A 9,275-nucleotide genomic window follows, 5' to 3' on the forward strand; every position below is an offset into this window, starting at 1 on the left:
TACACACCCTATACGTATGCCCAATTTCACACCAAAGTTAGTCAACTTTTTCAGTGTGCAGTTCATGGGCTTCATTAATCTCACATTGTAAGAAATAATATTTCCTCCTAGAAATAACAGAGTATGTCCCTTAGGAATAGATTTAAAAGCACATAGGTTTTTCTTTCACGCAGCTGCCAGTCTTTACAAAGAATAAGAGGCATGCCCTTTTCCCCTTACTGTGCAGTTGTTTTCTCAGGTATGATGCTCTTTGGTGTTGCTACAGTTTCTACTACAAACTGAATTTTCCCCCTGTTACTGCTGGTTTATAGTGTTCTCCCCTGCAGAGTTCCTTACCTGGTTTACTTCCATCAACAGCAGTTTGTGAGTCTCGGATGCTTTGCTGTTTATATTAAACTGAATTTGTGTCAGAGAAGCTGTGAATTCACTACCAGAAGGCTATGATTCTGTCCTGAAATTGTCGTAGTTACCTGGTTTCTCCTCCATTATTAGTCAGTTACAGTTTGGAATGTTATTATATTAGCTATTTTATTGAGCTGTTTTCCTAAGTGCCATTTGGACCAGAATGGAATGTAAATTATTTAACAAAAATACATGTATGAATGTAATTCTTTATCTTTCTATTTCAAAAACTGTTTTTCCAAATGTAGGATACATATTTTCTCCAGATCTTCATTTTAGGTATGCTTGTTTCTGTTTTCATGAATTCCCTAGGTTTTAGATAACTAACTATTGGTAATATTTTTACATCTGTTCTCTTTACTCTAACATAACAAATTAATTTTGAATAAATGCCATCTCGTAATATAATGGAAATTGAGATTGCATTTCCTCTCTGGCATTGACTTTTTGTTATATGAGGGGCAATTCTATTAAAGTCACACCATCTTTGTCTTTCTAAGCCTTAGTTTCCCCATGTGCTCAGTGAGAAATAACATAAAAGTCCCCCTTAGTACTGTGTAGACTAATGACAAAAATTATTGGATTAATGTTTGGAAAGTGTTTTAGAATTCTCTCAAGAAAGCTATTATGTAAGTAGCAAGTACTATTATTATTTTGCTATTTCAGCTTCCTCATTTTTCATTTCTCAAAGTCATTTGGGTCATTTACTATGGAATTTTCTGATTCCTTGACAATTTTTAATGGCTCTTTGGAGAGCCTTTTGAGGGCTGTTTAATCCCCTTGTTGATGATCCATCTGCTTGTGGAGTTCATGCTTTTTTCACAACACATTAATATTCAGGATTAAAAAAAATAGTTGTAGCTATTTTGTACCTAGATGAAATTGCTTATCTTTTGGAGGAGAAATTTATGATCTTACTTTTCAAATTGGATTTTTTACTTCTTGTAGGCTTTTTTTTTTTTTTCATGTGGGGATAGGTAGAAATGGAGTTTGGCAATGCCAATTATTAATGACACCATTTGGAAGAAATATAATTGAGGCAATGGTCCCCATATTATTCTCTGAAACCACTCAAATGCTTTCTTCCTGTAGTATGGCAGTCTTTATGCTTTCTAGATTAGTCACAAATTAACAATGCCAATTCTTTGAGTTTGGAGCACATGCTATGAATTCCTATACATATATTATAAAATTTACATTTTCTCACAATTCCCACAATGGAAGAAAAGAAAAGGACAGCATATTTTCTGGCTTCCATATCCTCTAAACTCCTTTGAACAGGAGGTGGGACCAGGGGCTGATTTCTTCCATGGAATCTTATCATCGTAAAAGTTCTAGAATGGGTGAGAATGCTCAAACTGGTGATTTGGAGTGTACTGCTGCTTAGTGACAAAACTGTGTCTATAAAATGGCTTAAAATTTTATTCAGAGTTTATTTACACATGTAATTCCACTAAGTTTGCTCCCAAGCAAATTTAATAGACCTAAGTTTTACCTTTAGGGGATTAAATACAGAAAGGGAAAATAGTAAAACTCAAGTTTCCTTGTTTAGGTAGTATTCTGAAAATAATTTTTTTTTTTCTGAATGGACAATGTTAAGTGATTCTCTTTTCAGAAAGTAAGTAGTACTAAGTTCTTATTCTGATAATCAGCAGTTGAAAGGAAATAATTAAGCATTACTCTTACTCTACTAACTACATTTTTGGGTAAGCAGATAGCTCCAGCTGATGTTAATTATTCTTTTTTTTTTTTCTCCAGAAGAATGACAGCTAATAAATGTGGAAAGAATTAGAAAATCATAAACGTTCAATCCCCGATGAAATAATTCTTTGGGACAGTGGTTTCCACTGGAATAGACAATTAGAGGAAAGGTTGTTGGGGAAATTTACAGTGAGAGTTCAGCTGATAACACCTGAACTGCTAATCAGCTATCACTTTTATAGAAGGACCAACCAGTGTGTGTCTCCTGAGGAACACCACCACTGACGGACTGTTTTTAACACAAAATAAGTGGACTCTGCATTTAATCAAACCTCCAGAGGTAACTTCCATTTACTAGAAAAATAGAAAATAAAAATTTAAACACAAATAACATGACAAAAACGCACAGATAAATCCAAAATGTGAGCCATTCTACAGTGTAAGTAGCCAAGTTTCTGTAATGAAACAATGATGGGGAAATAGGTACCAGAGACAAGGGACTCCTTTATTTTAAAGCAAAGAAAAGTAATGTGTACATCTTGTATGAACCCTGATTCAGTTAAACTCATAGCTAGGGCATTTTTTAGAGACATTCAGGGAAGATAATTATGGAGTGTACATTGAATGATGGCAGTGAGTTATTATTAATTCTTAGGTGTGATAATGGCATCATAATTGTTAAGGAAATGTCATATTTTTGAAAAGTTATACACTGAAATATATGAGTGAAATGCAAGGAGGTCTAGAATTTAGAATACTTCAGTGAAGATTTAAAAAAATGGCTACATCCAATGGAGCAAAATTTTGAGGCTTACGTGGAGAAACCATTATACTTTCTTCTTTTGCATATGTTTGAAAAGTTTCAGGATAAACTAATTTCTAAATGAATAAAAAGACATGTGCTTGAGAAAACACTTTATATTTCCTATTGTTTCACTGGCATAACAACGTCATTGAATTTTTATGCATTGTCACTGCTAATCAGTTTCATGAAAAATTGAGGGGTTGGGATATTCTCCCCCCTCCACCCCTTGGTAGCATCAGAACCACAGAATAGGGTTTTTTATTATTTATTTTAAAATCTTTTTTATCTTATTTATTTTTAAATTTATTTTTGCCACAAAGTCACATTAAATTTTTTTAATAAATATAAGACAGCAAGCAGTTGTTGTAATAAAAACTGATAAACACTCATTTCCTTCACACAGTCAAAGGTTTGGTCTTCTGCCTGTTTTCCCATAGTTCTGATTTCCAGTCTTACTCATCTGTTCTGGGATGAGCCAGGCAGCCTCGTCCTTCTGTACTTTGGTACATGTTAGTACCTTTGACTAAAATGCAGTCTCACTTTTCAACAGCTAAGCACATTTCTGCTAACATTTAAAAGTCTCAGTACAGGTACTCCATCATCTCTGAAAGTCAACTTGACTTCTTCCATCAGTTTCCTCAGTCTTCAGTGCTCCTTAGAATATTGCCCTTTTTAACTTTTTTTTTGTGTATTAGTTTCTCTGCTGAAGGGTAAGATCCTTGAAGACTGAACAGGTACCTTGTCTTTTAATCTTTGTGTCTTCACCTAGCACAGGGCTTCACCCGTATTAGAAACTGTAAATGTTTTTTGAATAAATAAGTAAACGGACAGTTTGTTACTGTAAACCAGCTTCAAACGTAGGAAGTCATACCACTGAGATGTCCTTATCCTGAGAAATGTTTTTCAGTTTCTCTTCTTGCAGTCCCCAGGGTTTGCACTTATGACACCCTAGGCAGGAACACCAGAATTTGGCCGGCTCAGGTGTCTGGGGACTGGCTTTGGATGCTTTCAAATTTGTGCCTCTTTTTCTTTTAAAACTCAACAACGTTGACTTAGGAAAGGGGACGTGTTTCCATTGTTTCCATTCCATTGCAGGCACCTTCTTTTCCTTCTTCTAGTTTTTACAACCAACCAGAGCATCACTTCCTGACAGCCTTTCTTCCCTGTGGACTTTCCAAAATTCACTTCTGTTTATTGTTTATTGTTGCATTATGTTAGTCTGGAATGGAGGGTGAACTTCATATTATTTCTCTCACCATACCATGTTATGCACATATCAAAGGCAACTTTCCCTGAAGCTGTGTCTGGCATCTGGGGACCGTGCTTTGTAGAATCTCTCTTTGCAGAGTCAGAGATCTGAGCCCAATGCCTATTCACAGACTATTTCCATTGCTGCTGAATTCCTATAGGGAAAACAGTAAAGATATTGAAGCCTATTGGCAGTTTTTAAAGCTGTCAGTTTCCCAGCCCTCTTGGCTTGTTTCTGTTTCCCCAAAATGTGCTATATATCTTTCTGAAATTCAGGTGGGAGGTTCAGTCTCCCTTTGGGGCAGGAGCATAAACTATTATGACTTTTTTCTCCCTTTAGATGAACAGATGTCCTCTGTTTACCTGAGAAACTCAATTTAATTCACATGGGTTAACTGAAAACTCATAAAATCCATGAATTTAGAGAAATCTGATAATAGTTCTTTACCTCAACTGATATTCAAGTAATTCTACAACTTTGAGGTGTTCCTTTCCCTTTATAGGTCAGGAAGAGCAGCATAAAGTTTACACAAGAGGATTCAGAGCCGAAGGATTTCAGTGAAAAGTCATAGAAATTATTTAAGGAACCACCAAGAAGTGGTTCATGCCTCATTCTCAAGGTCCTTACAAAACGATTTAGATTTATATTCAATTAGAAAGTAAGAGAAATGTTTTCAGGATGAGGTGGAAAAACTGAGAAGGTATAATAAATTAAAACAGGCTCTAGACAGCATGAGAAGAAGTAGAGGTTGTGAGATAGGCAAGAGAATTGTGTCCAGTGTCCTCTACGGTATGGAGGCCAACATGGCAGCACCGATTTGTCCCTAGTACAAATAGCCGGAAGTGAGTCCAATAGGTTAATAAGCATTTGTTACTCAGCTTTTGGAATTGTTGCCAACTCCCTTTCAAACTAAAATTTGGATCACTGCAGATGACCATGGAAACACTTAGAAGAACAAATGTTATTTTCTCAAAACACTTTAGTCTTGTAATTCACAAGAACAAAGAAATAAATAATGTCAGGAACAAAAAGCAACAGTCATGGCATAAAGACAAAGGAAAGAACACATATCAAGGACACACTCCCAGCACTTTTGTGGTGATTAACAGGGGGTCTTTGTTGCATCATCTAACCATTTTTGGATCTACATTGCCAGATTTCCTAGTAGGAAAGTAGAGTCTAAAAGTAAAATTCTAATTAGTCTGACTTCCCATCATGTGTGAAGTATCAAGTTCTTTGCTGGAGAAAAAGAAGAAATATCTTGAGGAACTCATGTTAAGTTGTCCCAGAGACAGTGTAGTCAGGAACAGTGGAAAGATGTTACACAGAATGTTGCCCACTGGGTTTCTTCTTAATACACATGCTAAGAACAGTCCACCAAGGAATGCCTCCATGCTTATATTTACAGTGATATACTGGAGGGTTTTCTTCCAACTGCTTTTTCCCTGCACTAATCTGACTATTGGAGATCTTATTAATTGCTTTGTCAATGCTGTGGGAGAGCCTTACTTCTGGTGAGACAAGGAGAATTTAATGCTCTTGTAAGCAATAGCGAGTAGGAGAATGTAAAATAAAGTATAACCTAAAAAAAAGGACATTTAAATTATGGAAAGATAGTTGCCAAAGGCCACAAAGGCACCTGGGAATTTTGGATTGGTTTAACGATGAATGACTTTTGAGGTAGATGATTCTTAATAAGAATAGAGTAGTAGTTATTATTGTGCCTGGATTAAAATTTTGGCAGTACTACTTCCTAGCTCTATGATGTTGGGCACATTATCTAACCTTCTATGTGTCAATTTCCACATATGTGAAATGGGAATAACAGTACCTGTCTCCCAGGGTAGTTAGAGAATTACATGAGTTAATATTTGAAAAGCATTGGAATGATGCTCAATGCGTAGTATGATACATGGTTTTTGTAATCAAATATTACCTGAAATTAAGTAAAAGTAGTCTCTGATCAAGGATATGTAGAGAAAATAAACTTTAACTTATATAAAATTTTATTTCACCCTTCAAAACTCCAATTTTGTATTTGTATTAAAATGTGCTTTTTAAGATAACAACTAATCTGTGTATGTAATTTATAAATTTTAGGGGGCCTGTGCAATTATTTTTTGTGCTGGATCACAACAATTTGACAACCTGTGTTCCACATTAAGAATCTGTCTGTAGGGGCGCCTGGGTGGCTCAGTTGGTTAAGCGTCTAATTTCGACTCAGGTCATAATTGCGGTTCATGGGTTCGAGCCTTGCATCAGGCTCTGTGCTGACAGCTCAGAGCCTGGAGCCTGCTTCAGATTCTGTGTTTTCCTCTCTCTCTGTCCCTCACCCTCTCATGCTCTGTATGTCTGTCTCTCAAAAATAAATAAACATTAAAAAATTTAAAAAAAGAATCTGTAAAATTGAAACAGGTATTGTATAGGAACACGTTATGTATAGAGCATCTCTATGTTTTCAACATGATTAGTATTCTGGAAATGTTAATGTGTCTTGTCCATTTTTAAGAGTGTGTTCTAAAAAATCTGAACTTCACAGAACCTCTCTAAGGGGAAACCTGATGTGCCATGTGATCACTTTCAGTTACGTCTCTTGGATAATAAAAGAGTTAACCACTTGACCAGCAACAAATCAGATTCTCTTTCATGAGATGTGGAAAGAAGAGATAGAAGCTTTTGTTAGTCATTGATTAGATCCTCAGCTCAAGGGTCATAGAACATTGGGACCAGTGTCAGAATCACAGGTATACAAAATCATGTGCAAGTTAAAGTTGGAAAGGAACAAATATTAAATATTTGAGATTTTTTCATTATGACAAATCTTTTTACTGATCTTCCCAAGTTAACTTTTATGATCTCTGTTCCTCACAATCTAATGTTTCTAGGTTAGAGTATTGTGGGTTGAATGTTGGAAATTAAAAATATTAATAAAAACAACTAAGACTAGAGATTAATAAAGGAGCAGTTATATCATTGAAACAGTGGGAAACTAGAGGAAACAAATTGCCATGGTTTGTGTTTATATGAATTAGAACTGTACATTGTAGTCACATATTTACTTTATATTTACATTATTTACATTACATATTTACATTATTACTTTTTATTGAAATTACATATTTCCAGGTGTTTTCCTCAAAATTAATGACTGGACTATAATCTTTTCAGTTATTTTTGGGTAATATCAGTAGACCCATAAAATTCCATAAACATTTTTTAAGAAGCTATTTTCTACTAAGCGGAATTTTTAAAATTCACATATATTCTACTCAAGCACAAAGAGAGATTTATAGGGCTTCAGAAAGATTTCCACAAAATTAGGCAGTTGCTCACATATATTTGTGTGCATTTTTAAATGAATGCACCTTGTTGTACTCCATCTGTTTACTACTTTAAACTCTTTCTAGAAATGACATCTCAAAGACTCAAGGAGCCTCACATGCACATATACACAGTAATACTTCAGACTTGTTTCACAGTGAAATAAAAGCAAAGTTGCCCAGGCAGTCCAGCTTAAATGTTTCTTTTATTAAGATTAAAACATTTTATAGAATAACACTATAATGTATTTAGGATCATTTTTCTTATTTACATGTGTTGTTCTGTCTTTCTCAATGTCTTTGGTTATAAAAATGTCCTATTATGTTTTAAATATTGCAGACCATCAGAGGGGGAAATGGCAATGATTTGTGCTTATTACTGCACAAAGTCCAGTAAAGGTTAATGAACTTCTACTACTAAAGGAATTAAATATTCAATTTAAACACAGGCCAGGTGAAGAATATAGTGATTCTTTTAAAATCTGCTATAATTATATCTAGGCATTTCAACCTCGGTTTCTTTCTTTCTTTCTTTCTTTCTTTCTTTCTTTCTTTCTTTCTTTCTTTCTTTCTTTCTCTTTCTTTCTTTTTTCTTAACTGAAAAAATAGTTAAATAGAAAATCCCAGATAAACAAGATGGTCTTGTTTGAACTATAGTCATTTGGTATCCATCTAGTAAATTTCATTCATCATCACTTTCAGAGAGTGAACAGGTTAGGATTTTGTGCACCATAAAGAAGAGCAAATAGCTTTGTGCAGCTGTTTGATGGAGACTATAGGATCACTAAAAATAAAATGATTTTCAGTTATGAAACTGAGATGTGGAGTAAAGGGTTTGACTTCTGTAGTATATAATATACTAGAGCTTAGGCCACAGGGCTAAGAGTTTGAAAAATAACCCTGTCTCATGAAAATCACAATTTCCTTTAGTGTAAATCATGCAACACAAAACTCAATTTGTAAGAAATTCTTTATATAAAACCATAACAATTTACCTACTTAAAAGATGGGCATATATTGGGTTAGCATTTTAAATGGGATTCTAAATTAAGATGTCTCAGTTAAATTCCTCTAGATTAAAATAAGATTGACAGCCTTACTTTGTGTAAAAACTGCCAGTTTTGTGTTTCCTAGGAAAAATCTCCCATATTGAATTTTCTCCATAGAAAGCATGGACATCTGGAGAGGAAAGGATGCTCCCTGGGGAAAAAAAATTCACAGATCATTCTTTATGATTCTATTTTAAATAGAATAGACATCAAACCAGTACATGTATTCATTGATTTATTCACTTAATAAATATTTATTGGCTAAACATCTCTTATGTGTCAGACACTTCAAGAATCTTGTCATACAGTTTTGAGTAAAATAGATCAAGCGTTTGCCCTCCTGGAGCTTATATTCTTAGAGAAATAAGTAGAGAATGAATTTGTAATCTCTGCATAGTTATGAATAGAACCCTTTCAGTCTCAGTGTCCCAGTGCAGTTTATAAACATCAGGTTTTTAATGTTTAGGTTTAGGTTTATGTTTAGGTTTTAATGTTCAATGTTTATAAACATCAGGTGATGATAAGTACTGTTGAAAATAATAAGGAAAAGAAAAAGAGAGTGTGGTAGAAGGAAGGCTGTTATTGTTAAAATAGAATGCCAGGGAAAGCCTTTTAATGAGAAATGAGGGAGCAAGACCTGTAGGTAGTCCAGGGAACAGTGATTCAGGTAAATGCAATAGCAAGTGCAAAGGCTTTCAGGCTAAAGTGCCTTTGGACCATTCAAAGAGTAGCCAAGAGGCCATTGTGGG

The sequence above is a fragment of the Acinonyx jubatus genome, chromosome C1 (assembly GCF_027475565.1).
Source record: "Acinonyx jubatus isolate Ajub_Pintada_27869175 chromosome C1, VMU_Ajub_asm_v1.0, whole genome shotgun sequence".
Taxonomy (NCBI): Eukaryota; Metazoa; Chordata; class Mammalia; order Carnivora; family Felidae; genus Acinonyx; species Acinonyx jubatus.